The sequence below is a fragment of the Pteropus medius genome, unplaced genomic scaffold (genome assembly GCF_902729225.1).
Source record: "Pteropus medius unplaced genomic scaffold, Ma_sr-lr_union100, whole genome shotgun sequence".
NCBI lineage: Eukaryota > Metazoa > Chordata > Mammalia > Chiroptera > Pteropodidae > Pteropus > Pteropus medius.
The window spans coordinates 30997976-31019057 of NW_024355205.1; the positions used below are offsets into that span (position 1 = coordinate 30997976).

The following is a 21082-nucleotide window of genomic DNA, read 5'->3' on the forward strand; positions in this document are numbered from 1 at the left end:
GGAGGGAACCTGCCCTGGCGACTGCTGGCCACGCTTTTGCTTTTGCGATTGTAAAGTAGAAAGTTTGCAGAAGGAACTAAGGAGACTGCTGGTGTATGCTGACCTTGAAGGGCTGACAGTAATGGAAGAAATTCTACTTTTGCAGGAAATTGAATGGATTAAGTGTAGAGCATGGAGATGCCTTGATGCTTTTACTTTCATGATCTGTTCCATTCTTTTTGGCCTGATGAATTGTTACTTATGGCAAATGCCTGCACTAGTGTAAAAATTGTCCTAGTATGGTTATTCCAAAGAGAAAATGAACTCATTTCAACTCCAAAGATGGAGTCCTGTTCTCTCTCTCTCTTTTTTTTTAAGTTCATTTTTTTTTTTAAATGTTAAAAGCCACAAAGCAAAGTAATATGTAAAAAATATTCTGTATACATTAACCGACGAGGGCTCATTAAATACGGGAGAAAGCAGATGAACCGTGGTGACAGAGGAAAGTCTCCCTAATTAGCAACACTAGGAAACTAGAGTAATTGCTTTGTAATTAACTGATGCAGATTATCCAGTATTTTAAAGAAGGGAGCAGCTCTTCTTTAGGGAAATTTATTCATCTAGTATTATTCATCTAGTGGACCCTTACCACATTCATGCTCTGTGTCAGGAGCTTTAAGGGACAAGAGAGATAAATAATGTCATGGTGCTTGTCTTCAAGGAAGTTATAATATGGAAGGGGTGATTATATAAATTAATTGTGGGCAATGTATGAATGGAAGTACAAAGCAAATCCATGGGAGTTTTAGAGAAGGTAGGACTACAGTTTGGCAAGGAGACTGGAGAAGTCTTTGCAGAGAGGTGGTTTGATCTGGGCCTTAAAGGATGGCTAGGATTGCAGTGGTCAGATGTAGGAGGAAAGGACAATAGTGCCTTGTGGAGAGATTCTTTGGCCAATGGGGGATGCGCTCTGATAGACAAACATTTCCTCCTTTCTCACCCCAGACAGTCCCGACTCACATGTCATCGGGCTTCTCAGGTGGTCCATGGGATCAAGTATCTCCAGCAATTAAAAAAATCGCTAGAGCAAAGGTCTGGCAACAGGAGAGTATCAGGCCTGTTCCGCTCATCGAAAGCCAGCGAATCACAGTCAGGAACAAGGGAAGTGAGTATAGGGAGACCATTTTTGGTGGACTTTGTTTCAGACTTTGATTCTGCTACCTTCTTGGACATTATTATTTAAACTCTATGAGCCTCAGTCTCCTTATTATAAAGTGGGGAGAGTAATACTTCGTCGAAAGTTTATTATGAGAATTCAATGAGATGATATATGTGGACGGGACACTTGAAGATGGAAGAAGGGGAGGCTGAACAACTAACTATACGCCAACTCTCCCAACTTTCCAGAACGACTGTGGCTAATACAAGGGTTTGGCGTAGTCAGCCTCTGTTCTGACACCTTTCTCTCTTGCCTGCCTCTGCTATTGAAATCAGAAAGCTAAAATACTCAACTCACGGAGTCCTCAACTACCGTTGCCTCTGGGACTCCAGAAATGATTTAAGTCTTATTGGTCATTTATCCTTGATTTAAAACTGAGTCACATGGAGAGAGGACCGTGAGGCTTTGTTTGGGAATTGAGTTTGGTGAGGAGCCAGAGGTGAATTCTGGGCATGTATATCGCTGGCATGGGTCTCAGCGGAATTGACCTAGTCTGGGAGCTAACAGTGTAGACGTGGTTTTCTGACTGACTTGCTTCCTAGTTATGGCAGATGTGTCGTGACTCAGAGTTGATGCGTATGGCATTGGCTTCCTGTTGGAGAAGGTGGCCTTTTAATTCAGCCACTTTCTGATTGTGGAAGAGGCAGCAGCCCCCTTGATGGCTCAATTCTCTGGTGATTCTTCAAGTTCAGCTAGAGTCCATTCAGCCCTCCCAATGATTCAAGAGCTATCTGTATGTCTTAAGAAACTCTGCTGTTTAAACGCGATGGAATGGCCGCCATTGTCTGTACGTGAACATGAACCCTCAGCGACATACCAGTGACTAGGTCTGGCCAAGACAAGGTAAGTAGAAGTGAGCTGGTACTGTTCCTTATGCCTCTTACTGGTTGAACTTCGTTCTTGAATCATTGGGAGGGCTGAGCAGCTCCTATCACTAAGGAGGGCTGAGCAGGAACACGGAGGAGCCTGGTGCCTTGAGGACATCGCTGAATCCCTAGAGCAGCTCTGTACCGCCCAGTCTGCAAGATAGAGATAATATCACCTGCTCAGTCATTTCAATGACTAGGGTAAACTACACAAAGCATTGAGTGTAAAAACTGTGCACAGAAAAGGCATTCAATAATGAGAGCTATCACAATTATGACTATGTCACTTCCTCTATTTATGACATCAAGGCCCCCAGGACCTCTTGCTGAGTGGGGCACTGCGACAAAAGCAAAGAAGTTGTGGATGGAGGTAAATTTCTCCCTGGAAACTTGAAGGCCAAGCAGCTGCTCATGAAATATGGCTGGATCTCTGTGTGTGGCATGTTAAACATTTACCACAGGTTTTATATTTTTCCCTCTTTCTAAAACCTTTATTTCTATGTGTTCTTTGTGTTAACTAGGTCACACAGTTTCAGTCGATTTAGGAAAAATGAATATTGGGAAGACTAATGAAACCGCATCTTAGACTGCCTGTTTTGTTCAGCTGCTGAGTTAAGGGTGGTAGACAAGTGTTTGTTCAAAACAAACTGATTTTGTTTTATTTCTTTCTTTGTAATCACAAGAGAAATGTGGGCTCTTGACAGCACATTCAAATAATATCCAGTCTAAGAGTGAAAATCTACACCTCCCTGGCCAGTGTTTCCTGAAGAAATTAGGCTGGCGTAAGTCTGCCTTGAGGCAAATCTTGCTTTGTCATTCAACTTTAGCAACTGCTTTGATTGTTAATTAATATACTGGCTCCCTAAACTCTTTCACTATGAAGTCTCAACTTCCACTGTTTCCAACAGCCTTTCTCCATGTAGTATTATGTGAAGTCTCTACTACCACTGGCTTAATCACCTCCAAGTCATTACCAGTGTCTTCCATTAGCATTGATTCCATCCTGGGCAACTCCAGGAACCACCTCAAGAGCTTCCTTCTCAGCTCCTCCGGTGACCACGCCCACGTCCACGTTACTCAGTTCGCTGCAGGATAGAGACATTGATGTCCTCACCTCACGGCGCCGACTGTGCTCTAGGCCTCGCCGTCGGTATGTGTCTCCATCCCACCGTCAAGACGCCACTATTTCCTCTCTGTTCTTTCTCTCGTGCTCCTGCTCTGCTCTCGTCTCACGGAAGCTTCTATACTCAGGGCCTCAGTTTTACTTCATCTGTTCCATCCATTCTGGACCCCGTGATGTCCCGCCCTCGCAACCAGTGCTGTATGCTCCGCACCAGCCCATGCCTGGATCACTCCGCCCCCCCACCCCTAAGTCTGCTCTCTCAGCTCCCCCTCTGAGGGGGAAGGCTCCTGGAGCAAATGCAAAGGACCAAAACTTCATCGAACTTGTCTTCAAAGGGACCCCTGCCACTACCCCACCATTCTTTCCATCTGCTCCTGCCCAGTCAGTGGCTTTGATAACTCTTCTCTACTTGTGCCCAATCCTCATTCTTCTCACAGCATCCTCATTCTTGTAAGAGGGACTTGCACCTTGTTTCCCCAGGAGGAGCCAGAGACCTGAGTTTTATCATCTTGCTCACGTTGACATACCTTGTCTCAAACAACAAGCATCTTGGATCAGGAACCTCTTATGCGCCACTTCAGCTTCTTTCAGCCACACTTGTTTTTTTATTCTAGTCACCCCTGTGGTGACCAGTTCTGCCATGGGGCCAACCAACCACGCACAGTGGCACCTGCCGGCTCCTTCTGTCTCCTCTGTTTCCACTGTGTCTTGGGACACAGCAGGTACCCCTCGGCATCCTCATAAGGGCAACTGGGAAGTGCTGGGTAATTAATGCCTCATGGAATATATATATGGAATATATATATATATATTTTTAACCAATGCGGGATGCAAGGTGATGGATACGTTGATGAAAGAAATGTCCAAACGTAGAGAATTTTTTATGAGTTTATTTGAGCCAAACTGATGATATGTGCTGAGGAGCAAGATCTAAAATACTCCCGAGAGCAACGGTTTTGCAGCTTCTTGTATGCATGTGAGATTAAGGAGGGAACTAAGGAAGGTTACGTAGAGGTGGGAAGAAGCAACATGGGGATAGGACTGCAAGGTAGTTAACAAGATTATGTGATCTCCTGAGGATGGTTATTTCAAAGATGTGTTAACCGAGATGCACAGAAACAATGGACAGGGCTTGCTCAAGGCAAAGATAAGCCTTTTACTAAAAAGCTCTATGCCTGGGCTGTGACTCCCCACCATGACCTGCCCAGTTAGGAATTTTATGTTCGGATCACCTTGTGAGGTTCCTTTTCATAGACTCCCCCCAACTCTGCTATTTTTTTTTTTTTTTTTGTCCACAGATAAGTGCTTCCTCCTTTCTCACACCAGACTGGCAGTCCTGAGACATGTGTCATATGGCTTCTCAGGTGGCCCATGGGACCAGGCTACTTAATGACGTACCTTGTGAAGCTTCCCACTGCTTCACTCTCGTTCACTCCTGGGGACCACGGTCCTCGGTAAAGTATGTGCAGATATATATTTTTCTAATGTTCTGCTCTCTGGGGAAATCAGGCTAAGACACATCTTTTATTCTTCTTTTCAAAGTCTAAAATAAATTCTTCTTCCTCTGAGCTAAAACCCAGCCCTTCTCATTTCCCGAGAGAGCTTTCTTCTATAATGATATCCTCACCTCGTCCAGCAAGTAGAATCTTGATAGTTTTAAAAAACGTGTCCTGAGAGCTTAAAAATTCCCCATTGTTTTGAGTATCTCTTTTATATGTAATTACCTCTATAAAACGGAGAGAATGTCTGAAAAATCAAAGGGGTGTCTTCAGACCTTCAGATACTTTTGTAGAATCCTAACGTGATTTGTCACAATACATCACTTTAATGGCAGCGTTATCCATGAGTTAACCTGGAACTATGTTCCTAGCACTTTAGGATCGTTACAGCAGGTACAGAGATTGGGAGAGAGGCACGATCCGATACAGATGTTGGGTAGCCGGCTAGGCTTGCTCTCCATGTAAGCGACTTACTCCTGTACACAGCAGACATAATTTCGAATGTGTGCCTTAGCAAATTTAAAAATTACTACCTGTCTTGGATCGTGGGGGTTATTGACAAATGTCAAGAGTCATGAATATTAATGCCACGAATGCCAGAGATCTGCTAATGTGCTGGCTGGAAAATTACTGCTTGGCTATCACCCATGGGAACGTAGGCTATTGCCTGTGGGAACATAGGCTACCACCCATGGGAACATAACATTCAAACAATAAGCTTTCTGCTTCTGTACCCCCGCTTGCACAACCGACCTGTGGGTTGACAGGTGAATAAGAGAAAAATAGACCTTTGTGTTTAAGACAGAACAAGGAATGGGATTTAGGGCTTAAAAACCCTGTACCTCTACATTTTGGGGCTGCTTAATTTGGGGTCTGCATACCCCTGGCAGACCCACTGATTTCTGGTGGTCCGTGTGTCTTTTGGGGGCTGGCGGCTACAACACTATGTGAAATGGTTTATTATGTATGGCTGAATCTGTCCCCGGTAATTTTGAGACATTGACTGTTTTTCTGTCCTCCAAAGTAACATCGAAAAGTCTTCCCTCTTCTTTTTGCTAGCCCTTAGCAATACTCTGTGGGCTCATATTAAGCTCTTCTTAATCACTGAGGCCCCAAACACCAAAACATTTTTGATTCTTCCTACTCCTTTAGTTCACACAGCAAACAAGTCACCAAATACTGCAAGTCTTGTTTTGAAGTTTCTCCTGCAGAACTAGTATGTCTCAAGGTAGAAGAATTAAATATTGTAAAAGTAATAACTTATCTCAAATTAATTTATAGAGCTAATGCAATAGCAATAAAAATCCCCATTGTATTTTTTAAGAGTCAATACAAGTATTCTTAAGTTCAGTTGAGATAATAAACAAAGACTATTTCAGAAATGAAGATATTGTGATATATTAGCCATATGCATTATTAAAACATTTAATCTTTAAGATAATGTGGCACTAACTTGGACATGGACAGATAGGTCAATGGAACAGTATAAACAGCCTAGAACCGTAGTTTATTAAATATAAAAATGTGATATATCAAAGAAGGCAATACTTATCAATACAGATAAATAAAGAGAATAAAGCTTACTCAGCAACGATTCTAGAGTCACTGGCTAGGAATTTGGAGAAAAATCTAAATTTATATTGTCACTACATTCTGAATAAAGTCCTGATGGGACTAACGAATTAAAAAAAATAAATTCGGTCTACGGCCATGCTGCCCTGAACAAGCTCAATCCCATCTGACCTCAGAAGCTAAGCAGGGCCGGGCCTGGTTAGTATTTGGATAGGAGATCGCCTAGGAAGACCAGGTGCTGTAGGCATAAAAAATAAAAAATAGGGGACTGTAAGCTGACAAGGTCCTTGCAATCTGTGAGGTCAACCAAGGGTTGCCTCACCTAAACAAACAAACAAACAAACAAACAAATAAATAAAATAAATAAATAAATCCATAGAAAAATAAGAAAGATATGAATTAAATAATAATTGAATCTCTGGAATCCTGAAAAACTTTTAAGATAAGAAGCAATTGATGGTGCAGCCACTTTGGAAAACAGTCTGGCAGTTCCGTGAGAGGTTAAATCCAGAGTTACCCTATGAGCCAGCAATTTCACTGCTAGGCATATACCCAAGAGAAGTGAAAATACATATTTAAAACACTTGTACACGAATACCCAAGCCGCATCATTCATAACATCCTCAAAGTGGAGACAACTCACATCTATCAACTGACGAATAGACAGATAAAATGTGGTATTCTTATACAATGGCATATTATTTGGCAATAAAAAAAAAACGAAGTACTGACACATGGTGCAACATGACTCAACCTCAAAAACATTATCTCAGTGCCAGAAGCCAGTTTAAAAGAACTGCATATGGTGTGATTACATTTATATGAAATATCTAGAATAGGCAAATCCATACAGACAGAAGTAGATTGGTGGTTGCCTAGGTCTGGGGGCTACAGTGAAACAGGGAGTGACTGCCGTGGGTGAGTCTTTCTTTTGGGGGTGATGAAAGGTTCTAAACTTGACTGTGGTGGTAGTTGCACAATTCTGTGTATATATTGAAACCATTAAATGTTGCACTCTAAAATGGATGCGTTATATAGTATATGAGTTATATCTCAATAACACTGTTAAGAAAGAAGTAATTGAGGAAGTCAGAAAGTATAAACTGATTACATTCCAAAACTATAAACTTTATCCTAAATTCTTTCTTAAAGAGGTAGGAGTGCATGGCGTTCAAAAGGACAGAGAGCTCAAAAGAGGTAAGAACTAAAATTTTTTGATTGGCTTTCTTTTCTTTTTTTAACTCTTGTTACCTGTGGTAACACTCATTAAAATGTTGTGTAATCATTTCATAGTAATTACTTCAATTCTGTGAATTAATAGTCTTTAAATTTCTCTATAAAGTCTCCACCTCAGTATATCACAGAACACGCCCTTTCCAGAAATCAGTTTATCAACTACCCAATGGTGAGTGAGCTCCCAAGATCAGCCACTTTCTTTCTGAGGGGAGCCCACTAGAAGTTAATACTGTGCTGGAAGGTAAAATGATCCCGATTCAAACTTATTGGAGAAAGATTGAAACTTCTGCAAAAGGGAGTTTTAAGAGGTGTTTTTTTTTGTTTTTTTGTTTTTGCTTATAGAAAGAAGCCAGCGAGTCCTCTAAGTAGTAAAGGAGGTTATTTTATAGATAAGCACATGATTTGGAGGGAAGGATTCAGATGTTGCTGCCCCAGACTGTTAATACGGTGCTGGTTCTTCCTGTGGGCCCCCCTTCGTTAAGGAACCCCAAAGCTTCATTTGTGGCACAGAGATGCCACACTTCCGGTACAAGGCAATCTTCTTCCTCATTCTCCTGGCACATCAATTCGACCTGCCTTAGCTTTCCAAAATAGAAATACTTTCCTTCGCCAGTTTGTCAATGATTTCAATACATTGACCTGCTGCATTGATTCAGCTGCTTCATCATTCCCATTGCCTAAGCCGAGATGCTTTCTTTCCAAGCCACAACGATTAGTAGTAGTAGTTCTTTGTGTCTAAACGGGCCTCTGAGGAGCTGCATTGCAGGCTTATTCAGAACTATAGCAACAAAGGAAGGTGCTCCTGATATATTTTGGCCTTGTCTAGCAGCTACAGTAGAGTCAGAGTCTTTTCCATCGTACTTTGCATCAAACATTTCTTGAACCACTGAACGAGATCCAAAAGACTTCAGATTTTCAATGATTCGTCCGCAAGAATTGTTTTGTCAACCTTCATTCTCTTGAAACCTGCTTGTAACATATAAAATTTCTTTCTGGATATATTCACTCTCCAGCTTAGCTCGTAACTTCTCTTTCTTCCAGGCAATAGAACCAGGGAACAGCATATCTGTAAACGGACCATAAGCAGCCGCCATGCACAATCGCTGCATCTTTGTTAAAGCCAACTTCAGAGGCCCGTTTATCCAAACCAGTATCGCTTCTTCAGACTGGAAGCAGACTCAGCATTGGAATATGACACATATTTCAGAGATGTCACAGAACTGAGTAGCTGGTCATTTAGAAGGTCTTCGTGGTTCAGGATCTACTCTAATTTCGAAGCACCAGAAACTGAGTTTTTCTGGTACTTGGACCTGCTCATGCTCTGAGGAACTGGCTCATGCTTCCCTTGGTCTTAGGAGACTGATGTATAAACCTGGTGGGCATTTGACTGCCTGGGTGGTGGTGTGTGTGTTGGGGGGCGGGGTACTGCTAATATGGGATAGAGAGGAGGATAGAGAAGGGAATGGACAGCTATTAGCTTGTTAACTTCGTGCAAAGAGCACAGCTTGCAAAATATATGCCCAAGAGGGAAGGGACTCTTAGCAGGGATGGGAGAAAAACTGACCCAGGTCTTTAAACAACAGGTGCGATGGAACGGGCGAGAGCCAGTGACTAAGGAACTCGCTGGGCCCAGTTCCTGTAACCGCGCCCAGCCCCTGACTTCAGCTAAGCTGGGGATCGGCTGGCTTCCTGCCGAAGGGCAGGTGACTGGAATCCACCAACAGTTCCATATTATGGTGCGTTTAGGGTCATCTCGGCTAGATGAAGGACTGTGCGGGTGGACAGCACAGAGTAGGACTCCATTCAAGAGAGGGCGCCTGTAGAACTCAATGAGGAGGGCCGCTCTAACGTAGCGCTGCCACGCTTCGCTTATACCCACATTTCCAGTCAGTCTTGTGCCTCATCTAGCAAATACCCACTTTCTGCTTTTTGCTCAATTTTCCAGACCTGAGCATTTCTTCAAATTCTGCTTTAAACATTTATAACTGAGCGGGCAACCTTCTGCCTACCTCCCCCACAGGCCCATGGATTTTTAGCCTAGTACTCCATCTACTGGCGACACTGATTTCTCACAGAGTCAGACCTAAACCCTGCTGTCCAAAAAGTCCCAACATGGCTTACCTTGACGGACTCTATTAGAAAGATGCTCACACTCGCTTTAGTCCATCATGACAAGAAGTTTCAAACTATTGACAAGAAGTTAATGTCTGTGAGCAGCCCTATCCATGAAGCAATAAGAGATGAATTTTGTATATGCCAGACACCGACAGGATAAAACCAGAAACAAAAACCAGCCTCTTGTGTTGGTAACGGGGTGTCCAACTAGTCAAGAGATGGTAAGAAAACCCAATTTCACTCCTTATTCAACTTCGTCCTAATTGTGACTGAGTCCTCCTAACATGTAGCCTTCAAATCTGTGATTTGATTGTCTGTTATAAACCCTTAAAGTTTATAGAGGAGGAAATAGCAAGCCCTGGACATTTCAGATCATTAAACTTCTGCTTGTGTGAATTGCCCAAAATAGCATTTTTACACCCTTATTGTGGCAAAAACACAAAATGTTGTTTCTGCATTAGTTTTGGCAGGTGACTCATAATCCTGGACACTGCAGCTTTTCAATGTTTGAAAAACATGAAGTAAATTATGGGATTGAAGAACTATTTTTTAAAAACTAAGAAGTCATAAATACGTAAGATGAGCATAAATAAAATCTTACTGCAAAGTTTGCTGGACCTCCAAGAAGACTATTACGCTTCTGATTTCTGTGGCATCTTACCAGAAAATGTGCCTCCAAATAGACAGAAAACACAACATCCTGCACACATTTGTGGCATCAAGGTTGTGATCCACCAATTTTCGTTGGACACCCATGATGCACTGCGCATTTTGGAAGTGGAAATATAGCAGAGAAAGAAGATAAACACACAGCCTGGAGCTGATTCTTGATGGGGGCGGTTTGAGGGTAGGAAGGGGGATGTACACAAATGAAATGATTAAATGAAATGGTTATTAGAATAACTCGACTCGTTTACATATTTTTTTAGTTGAGTGGATCGTGAACTCTTAATTTGTCCTTTATTATGTTTTTCTGTTCCCTTTTCATCTTCTTTGCTACTCTCCAATATCGAATATCCTTTTCTTCCCTTAATTACTAAAATTTCTGAACTTTGTTAGGCATAAATCTGCCAAGTCAAGACCGTCTCTCTTGTAACTAGATGCAGCTACTTCTACAACTAATAATAATAATTAGAAAAACCTAGATAGAACTTAATAAGTGTCCGGTAGTATTTTAAAAACTTAATGCAGTCCTCTCAACCTTATGAGGTAGATGCTATTATTATCCCTACTTCTCAGATGTGGAAATTAAAGAACTGGGAATAACTTGTTCTATGTTTTATTTCAAAAGCTTTATTGTTTTATTAGGTTGCATCATATGACATTACCAATACTCATCCTACAAAAATGGCAGTATCATATGTTTCAACCTAACAGATTTAACCTACAATTAATCTGGAATTGATTTTCATGTTTTGGTATGAGGTAGAGTAAAAGCTTTTTTTCTATCCAACTGTTCCAGTGTCAGCTTTCTGTAAATCAGATGACTGTATATATGTAGGTCTCTTTCTGGATTCACTATTCTGTTTTATTGATTTGCTTGTCTTATTCTTGTGCCAATACTATACATTCTTAGTTTCCATAGACTTATAATAGATCTTTTATGCATAGGTCTTAGTTCATTCTTCTTTAAAAATGCCTTGCTACTCTAAGCTCTTTGCATCTCCATTTAGAATGTCTTGTTCCCCAATTATTGCTTTACATATTTTGATTCTATTTTATGTAATGCCTTCAAGTTTAGAATTGTTATGTTTTCTTAATAAGTTGAATTTTATATCAGAATGTTATTTAACCTCTTAATTGTTATTTTGTCTACAATTAATATGCCTATCCTAGTTGTTTTTTTTTTTTTTGGTTTGTATATTTTTCTGGTATATCTTTACTCATCATTTTACTTTGCTATTCTTTTATCCATGTGTTTTGGATTTATCTTTTGTCTTATGGCTGAATTTTTAACCCGATCTGTTTTAATGTGAGAATTTGATGCATTAATAGCGATATTAGTATTAGTATATTTAGATTTGTTTGTATCGTTTTGCTCCACAATGGATTTTTTTAAATCCCAATCACGTCCTCTTTTTATTCTAAACTCTCTAAGGTTTGCTTTGCCAAGGCCTATGAGGCATACCTGATAATGTTCATCATTTATAATTTAACTGTCATAAATCTTAAGCCTTTACTCTGGATTTTGAATCATCAGTTCATCTCTATTTTGACAGTGATTTCTTGATAGTATATTTCCAAGACAAGCTCACCCAGCCGGAATACCACACCAGGGAGATTTGCTAACATGAGCTTCTATGTTATCTGATTCCACAGGGCTGGATTAGGTAAAGCTTTTGACAAAAGAATCATAATATGCACATTAAAAAAGAATAACGTGTCAGTGATAATGAGGGAAACAACAAATTGATCATGAACTAAAGATACCTTTATTGCCTCCTCATTCCCTTTTTAGCTCAGGTTTCTGGTAACTTTTCCAGGAAAGTAGCGGCCAGTTACGTTTTCTTTAATTCACCGAAGTACATTTAAGGTAGAAAGAAGATGATCAAAACTTTTCCTAGGAAAGTTTAAATGTGATTCAGCTTAAAAGTGAGATGGCATTATAAATATTCAATCCGTAGTTACATCGTTAGCTGAAGAAAAGAAGGGAGGCATTGCTTTTTCTTGCGCTAGATGGCAACGTTCTTCTGCAAAGCAAACCAGGTTTACGGACTGTCTGACCCGCTAGCCGACTTCCGCCAGGGGGGGCCCGAGCACCCTTAACAGCGTTCCTGACTCAAGAAGCCAAGTTAGAAGTGGTACAAGTGGCGATTTTCCGGCGGAGGAGGCGTGCTGAAGGTCCCCTGAGGTTTGTGTGTAAGGTGGAACGGGGGAAGGGAAGAGAATGAGTGAGTGAAAGAGAGGAGAGGTATGCCTGATTACAGGGAACACTTCAGTCGAAACGCACTGGGAAGCAGACGCCTTTCAGAGGAAGTATCTTTGGACCTAACTCTGAATTTGAGAATGGAGCTTACTTTCCTTCTCGTTGTCAGTCCATATTCACAGACTTTCTTCGTCCGATTGTCTTGGAAAGAATCTGAGTAATAGGCAGTGTTGCTTTAGGTCTTAGTATGACTCAGCGAGGGGTCATTTCATCTGACATGAGGCTTACTTTGTTATGTCATTGTGCCTCCTAATTAAAAATTTTCCCCAGAACATTTTTTCTTTTCTTTTAGTATTGCTGCTTTTCACTAATAAATATTTATGGAGATAATTCTGTGATCAAAAAAATTGTGCTAGCACTTTGGTAGGTTCAAAGAAGTACTTGGTAGGCACTGAAGAAGTGCTTTTATACTGTCATATAGTCATATTGGGTCATCAAAAGTGACACGACCAGCAACCTATCTATGAAGGGGCTGTATTGTCAATATTTTAGAACTCAAAATGCATTTTCTAATGAAAATATTTTACGTGGTACTTAGTTTTCCATATTAACTCATAATATGACTTCATATTTTATCGTTTTCCTTTACCATTAGAATAATCTATGTTATTTAAAAATATAAATATAAAGAGAAATATTGTAATGTCTTCAAATTCCATTCCCAGAGATAATCATGTTAACATTTTGGTGTCAATATTTTTCTCTATGCATTACGAAAAATTGTTGTAATTTTTAATTTATCGGGAACATTTCTCTTTATCAATAAAACTCCAGAGACTGCCTGATTTGATTTCTGGAACTAACATTGAATTGGTTTATCTGCAAAGCAGAAGTAACGAGAACCCTTACAACACGGGATTATTCATAAATGAGATAATACAGGCAATGTGCTCCCCATGGTGCAGGCGTGTAAGAAATGCCCAGTAGAGATTAGCTTTTATGTTGTTATCATCATTATTCCATAAACTTTTCTTCTATTTTAAAATTATTATTAAAAGTTTGGAAAATTTGAAGGAGCGTAACTAAGAACGTAAAAATCACATATAATCTCACTAGGCAGAGATGATCATTGTTAATCCTTGTTTTTAATACTAATTTTAAAAAATCCAAATGGGATCGTGATGTTTTGTTTGTTTCGTTTGCTGCTTTTTGACTTATAATCTCACAAAAATCCACAATTTTATTGGCTGAAAAATACTCTACTGTAGGGATGTATTACAATTTACTATTTTCATATCACTGGATGTTTGAGTGCCTTTCACTTTTTGCTATTATAAACAGTGATGTGATTAATATCCTAGTTATAGAACTTTGTCTGCATTTGGCTTATTTCTCTAGTTAGCATCATGGAAGTGGGATTATTGACTTGATGTATATGAACTATTTTTAAATTCTTGATATACATTGGCTAAATTGCTCCCCCAGTAGGTACTGACTGGGCAGACTTAGGCAGTCACCAGGCCTGGACACCTTGCCTGCCTCAAGGCAGAAAGCCGAAGGCCAAATCAGCTGACCCCTTGAGGCCTCTGCAGCTTTGAGAGTTGGGGTGCTGGCAGACGTGGTCACCACTGTCCGCATCCGCAATCTCATGTCATAGGTGAACAATAGCTTAACCCCGTACCATCTATTAAAAAGATAAGGTTTAAGATTTAAATAGAAGAGGCCATCCAGCTACTTAAAATGACAGGGAGGTATAAACATGGATGTCAGATCTTTTACCAAGAGCTGGCACTAAGAAGGGGGTGCAAAGGAGGAGGAACGAGGAGGCCACGGGTATTCAAGAGAAACAGGCAAATTTCCCACCAGAGCCTACGGTTGTCAAGGACATAGATGCTAACCCTTGTTGGCCTGTTGCATGTGATCTTTTAGCCTTTCCAGTCCCAGCTCTGAAGCCAAACTGGGAACGACAGACAAAGCCAAGTCACCCCCGTTGGCAGGTGGGTGAAAAGGGCTTCACGCCAAGGTGTCTTAATGAACCTGGCAGGGCCGGGGCGGGCTGAACAGATTGCTCTTCTCTGGGCTCTGATTTCTCCCCAGAGGGTTCCATAGCTCTCTTGTATTTTATTTTTGTCACTAACATTATGCTCCAATGCCGTCAATATGGTTACAGGCAGCAAACAGTCACAAATAATTACTCACTTCCACTTTTTCCTTCAGAACCTTAGTAATCAGCCGTGCACTAAGTAAGGTTACCCAACTAAAACCAACGGTACATTTTTTAAAAAAATGTGTCCATACGAAACCATACTTCTTTGCAGACTATTTTTTATTACTCTTATTTTCCATATAATTTGATGGGAAAATTTTTCTGAAGCTCAAGAAATCAATTGTTTCGGTTATTTGTAATATGTCTCTGCTTTGTGCAATGGACTTGCTAGGGAGTTAAGATGGATTTACAGAGGGCCATGATTTGCAGCTCCAGGGCCACAGGCCTGTTCTGTGCTATCCATTCATACCCTCTCTTGCTTACAGTCAAAAATGCAGAAAAATCTGTTTTAAAGTTGCATCAGTGTATATTTTCCCCAGGACAAACTTACTTCTATACATCATTCTCCACTACATTCAACAGATGCTAATCATCCACAGATCAAGATTAAAATGTTTTGTAACTTTCTCTATTAATCAATAATTAATGAAATAAATTGTTGTTTCAATTTATTTTAAAATCATTTCTGGTTATAACAGACATGTTATTTATTTACTTGTTTCTTGTATAAGACTCCAGTAATAACAGACATGGAGAAATAGTGTGATTTAAAAAAAGCAAAACATGAAAACTACGAATATAAATATATTTCAAATTAATATGCTATAATTTGATATAATGTCTATTTCCTTTTGTAATGAAAAGTTACATTTTAATCACATCTATTTGAATATAAGACTAGCAGTTTGACTATAATTTTTTAAAAGAGTAAAGTCATGAAAAGATTCTGAGTTTTTAAAATATTAAGTGTTTGGCTAGAGTCATTTGCAATGCCATACTCAAGTATCATAACTCAAACATGGCCTTTCTAAAATTATATTGGATGTTAAGGAATAAAACAAAAATCAATAACAAAGCATATTATATTTAATTCAGGTGATTAATACAATCATAATGTTGTTACATCTTCTGAGAAAGGAACATAAATTCATAAGGAATTATATGAGAGTACAAAAATCTTAATAAACCATACATTTTTAAAAGCAGAACCCTAAAACTGAAGAATAAAATGTCCCTATTTAAATAAGGTGAGAACATTTCATTTTTACTTGAAAATTTTTTTTTTTTGGTTAATTGTTACTTTGTTGGAGTGTTACAAATAATCAGAATGCAAAAAAACAAAGAAACTGAAACTTGCATTAAACCTATTTATCAACAATGTTGGGGTATTATTTTATTGTGTGTGTGTGTGTGTGTGTGTGTGTGTGTGTGTGTCTTTTAAGGTTTAAGAAAAGAAACAGATTCGTTACCTTGAGCAAACAATCTGTTTTCATTGATTAGCTCAAATGACAAAATTTTTAGGTCATCTCATCTTCAGTGTTTGCCCCAAATAAAGTGATAAGTAGCAGGATTTGGGCTTATTTTTTACTGATGTGTGATAGAGCTGGGAACACACATTTCAAAAGCAAACTGTCACTTGGCTCGAACGATAGCTGAATGCTGTTGGCCTCTGTGGTCCCCCACCCACCCAATCTCTCTGAGGAGAGCTATAGAGCCTCTCTCTCAGGTGGGTCCAGCGGTCTCCTGACTCTCCCTACAGCTCCTGCAGGTAGATGTCACCCATCCAAGATCCAGATCCATCATCTCCCAGGCTTCGGATTCAGACCTGAGCTCATCCTGTTCTGCCATCAACTACCCACACAGTTGTAACTCCTTGAACCCCAGTGTCACTCTGTAAACCAGGGCTGAGTAATATGGCCATCTCGTTTGGAGCGGCTGGAGAGTTTCCTGGGATAACACAAATAAAATGTCTAACGTAATACTTGGCACATACCTAGTAGATGCAAATAGAACACCATTTTATATGGACCTCCAGGCTTCAAGTGGGTTTAACCTGGCTCCTGTGACCTCAGTAAGTCAGAGGACTTCTCTGAGCCTCAGTGTTTTTATCTATAAAATGAGTCCATAAGTCTCAGTCAAGATGGGGACCATGAAAGTGCTTTGTAAATGTTAAAACATTAAATTCATATTACAAACTTACTTTTAACATGCATTTTTCTGATGTCAGCCTGGTGAGCAAGAAAATACTATATTCCCACAAATGAAGAAACTGAGGCTCAAGAACACTAAAGTGAAGCCATAGAGCTGGGATGCAACCCAAGTATAATTATAACGCTGTCCTCAAATCTTCTACTCAAATACTAATACTCAAATGTTATAATTTTAACACCATACTTAAATGTTTTGCTATAGTACCAATAGTCACATTTCATAATATAATGCCATACTCAGGTATTATACTAAAGTACCAATACTCAAATATTGTAATTATCACACCACATTCAAATATTATACCATTACACTTATACTCACAAATTGTAATTATAATATTATCTTGAGAGCTTTCTAGTAGTTTTCTCTTCGTTTTGTGATTTGTCATTTATTTTCAATTTCTGTCTCTGTCAACATTGTCTCCTGCCACCCAGACTGAAGTTCCTTATGGACAGGGGCAGCTGAGTGCATGGGCCAGGCACCAAATGCTGTAGGTGGTCCCGTTCCTCACTCCTGTGTTCTGCTGTCATTGATCTAAGGGGACAATTTTAGCCACCTCTCTGAAAACTTCCTCGCTCACTCCAGGCTACATGGCCTCCTGATTTCCTAATCTCTCAGGGTGCTTAGAGACAACACCACTGGATTTTCATATTTGTTCAGTGTTCTAGGATGGTTTTCTGTTGTTAATACTTTGGGCTCATTGATTCCTGTGAGAGTAGGAACCATGTTTTAAAAAGAGCTTAATAACACCTAATAAATACTTGCGAATGAATCCATTAGTTGAAGTATAGCATCCCAGGCCTCAGTTCCCCACAGGTAAAATGTCAGCCCCTAAAACTGTCATTTGTGTTCTTCATAAGGTAACATCTCCACTACAGAAAAGGACCAAAGATACAGGATTGGCACCAGATGTGGAAAAACCACCATGGATGGACGCATTTCAGGGAAATTGATAAAATCTGGATTGTTGGTTTTTTAGAGCTCACTGACTACAGAATCCTACAAACACTTTTTATACATTAAGTGATGTTTTAAAGCTCAAATTGGTTTCTCTATGTGATATAGTCTTTTTCTCTCTACCTTGACGAATTTGCATTCTTTTTAAAAGGGTCTTAATATTGTATAAGAGCTAATTGACAAATGATTCCCACACAAGAGGAATTATTTTTTGTAAGGGAACACATGCAAAATGTTCAGACTTCACCAGTAGTCAAAACAACTCAAATGGCTGCAAATTATATAACTGGCCAACATGTCTTAAAGTGAAGATCTACTGTCCCAGTGAGGCCTTGGCAAAATGCTACATCCAGACACATCCAGTTATGATGGAAATTGGTTCGACCTTTTTGAAAATCAGGTAGTTATTTTGATCTAAGATCTGACATCATAAAAATGTTCACATTTTTTGATCCAATAATCAGACGTCTTGAAATCTCTCCTCAGCGAAGAATTCAAAAGAAGTTGAACATAATGTGTTTGAAAATGCTCACCGGCATCTTTATTTTTAGTCTTGAACATTTGGAAACAAGCTAATAATACTATGACTTGTTGTGTGCTGTAGTTCAGAAATGCCTTTCACATACATCATCTCCTTAGATTTTACAGAGGCTCTGGAAAGTGGGTCCTGTTGTTACCCACACTTTATAGATGAAGAGATTCACGTTCAGGGTGGTGAAGAGACACCGAGCACAGGCAGACGCAGCTGAGGTTTTCAGATTCTAAAGGCTGGACCTCCTTGCCTGTAGTATGACATCCCTTTGTATGTATGTCCAGCAGTAGGGGAAAGGTTAACTATATGACCTTGATGAAATAAATATAAACAGCCATTAAAATAATCATTATGAAAGCAAATAGCAATATGAAAAAAATACTTGGCTTAAAAAAAAAAAACAAAGTACAAAAAGTTACATCTTTGCTGCGATTATTACATGGAATTAGTTGTGGTTGTTAAGGACTGGCAGGGAAAGGAAAAATATTGTTATCGAGAGGTTTTATTTAATTTTAGTATCACTGTGTTTATAATTTCATATTGCTGTGGACTATCTGGCACCCTTTAGCTCTTTAGTGGAATCATAATTTTTTTAGGAAAAATAGTATGTGTAAAAATAGTTCCATTGGGTTGCACTCCCTTGGAGAACTCTAAATATAAAAGTGTCTGGAAATCAAAATCAGGCTTTCAACAGAATTGTGGGTCCATAGAATAACAAAGCCCTGTGAAGGATGGGCCAGTGCTGGTCGCAGAGGCTGGGCCCGGTGGTCACAAGTCCCATGGACTGGCTGTTTCATCTCAATGACACTTGTGAAGCGAGTCTTGTGTGGAGCATGGGGAGGTGGGGCCTCCTTGCGGGGCTGACAAAAGAGGGCTGGGCTTGCCGAATGGAATCAGGCTTTAGGAGGCCAGGAGCCTCCATTGTCCTCAGCCCCAGTGATTAAATGCCGGATTAGAGAGGAAACATTCCTTCCCCCATCCCCTGCCCCCCAACCTCGGCTCATCGGGCCCATTCACAAGGCTCCTTCCAAAATATATTGACAGGGGTGCCTTCTATTCACCCCCCTCACAGCTGACACTGCCACCCAGACAAAGGGGCTTCAGGAGGTTAATTAAAACCAGGTAATAGAAGGAATCAAGGACTAACACTTCAAAAATGCCACAGGGGTGCTGGGGCAGGGGGAAAGACATATGGCGTGAAAGCCACCTCTTGGACGCTGTGCCACTCTCATGCTCTGGCTGGAGCTGGCACTTGGTTATTTTCTTGCGTTGATGGACGTGAGGCACTGCTTCCTCTCCAGTTTTTACACTTCTTTTGACCAAGCACGCTGTGTCATGCTGCACATCTTAGTCCGGCTAGTTTTCCACCTCTCCCAGATACACTGTGTCCAGCAGCATCACTTAAAGCCTCTTCGTGGAACTGACATGGATACTTAGTTCCCTCCTGTTACTGAGGGCAGGCTTTTTCAGCAGCATCCATGCAGGATCTGGCAAGATGCCATCAAACTGAGCTGGTGTCTTGGGCTAAACTTAATATTCCCTCAGTCTGACATACCGTAGACAGACATTTTAAAAGATTGGGATGAAAGCTTCATGGAAATGCTGTCTGGACTAAAGGGATACAAACTTTTTAGACCCATTACTCAGACCTGAATATCCATCAAAATATTGACTTGCTTTTTCAAAGGAAAATTTTTGTTTAGTGCCTTCAAAAGAGGAGACACTCAGTAAATACATATTGCAGGTTGAATAAATGAATGACATAGAGAATCAAAGCATAAACTCTCATGCCAAATTGCCTGGACTTTGTCACTTACTACCTGTATGCCCTTGAAAAGTTACTTAAGCTCAGTTTCCTCATCTAAAAAACAGATGATGTTGATGATGATGATGATGATGATGATGGTAGTACTTTCCTCACCAGGCTCTTCTGAGGATTGAAAGTATTAATATATGCAAAGCTGTTAGGTTAGCATGTATCACAGAATACATGCTATATAAGTGTGAGCTACAATTATAATTACTTGCTCTCAGCAAATAAATTCTAGAGGTATATTAACAGCATCTTCCTTCCTACAGTGCCAAAGAGAATAGAAATACTGGAATAGAGAGAGATAATACTATTTCTTTATATGATATATCCTTAGGTACAATTCTAAAAGAAAATATTGAATTCAGGAGTTTATTAAAATGCAAAAATCATAGGAATGCAAGGATAGTTTGATATTATGAAATCTGATATCAAAATTCACTATGTTAATAGGTCGTAGGATAAAACTCCCATCATTATACTTTTGGTGGCTAGAAGAGCTTTTTATAAAAATCGAACAGCCATTTTTTATTTTTAAAGTTTTAATTAGGAATAGATCCTGGACATAACAAATTCACATATAAACATATACACACATATTAATTGAAAAACTATCACGATGCTTAATAATAAAATGGTGAAAGCATTTTCCAATGATCAAAGATAAGACAATATTGTCCACTATGGAAACTATTATTTAATATTATTTTGGAAGTGCTGGCCAATGCAATTAGATAAGAGAAACAAAGGAGTTATAAATATGGGAAGAAATTACTTGCAGATGATATTATTATATATCTCTAAAATGCATAAAAATCAATTGAAAAGCTGTTAGAAACAACAAGATTACTAAGTAAATACCTGGTTACAAAGTTAATTATACAAAAATTGATAGCTTTTCTATAAGTAAATATAGTGAGATGAAATTGATTACTTGCAACTCTGTTGGCTAGAAGAATTTTTTGCCTCTGCTAATCAGGCTTTCTTCTGCCTCTGAGCAGTGAGCTGTGACAGGATAAATTTCTATTGAATAAATTGAAGTGGTAGCTT

The 21082-nt window shown here is 39.6% G+C and overlaps 1 long non-coding RNA gene and 2 pseudogenes across 3 annotated transcripts; 2 read left to right on the top strand and 1 right to left on the bottom strand.

Annotated features, from left to right (window-relative positions):
- The first annotated feature begins 18 nt into the window (after positions 1–18).
- On the top strand, positions 19–3419 carry LOC120598706 (uncharacterized). Of its 3 annotated transcripts, XR_005651715.1 has the most exons (4): positions 19–2525; positions 2748–2846; positions 3109–3214; positions 3316–3403. It is a non-coding gene; the product is annotated as an uncharacterized LOC120598706 (long non-coding RNA). The 3 variants fall into 3 exon arrangements; XR_005651714.1 differs by having other exon boundaries at positions 3109–3419; XR_005651716.1 differs by having other exon boundaries at positions 19–2434; positions 3109–3419.
- A 2967-nt stretch (positions 3420–6386) lies between these two features.
- Positions 6387–6505, top strand: LOC120599094 (uncharacterized; annotated as a pseudogene).
- Positions 6506–7910: 1405 nt separating this feature from the next.
- On the bottom strand, positions 7911–14113 carry LOC120598862 (microtubule-associated protein RP/EB family member 1-like; annotated as a pseudogene).
- Positions 14114–21082: the final 6969 nt, after the last annotated feature.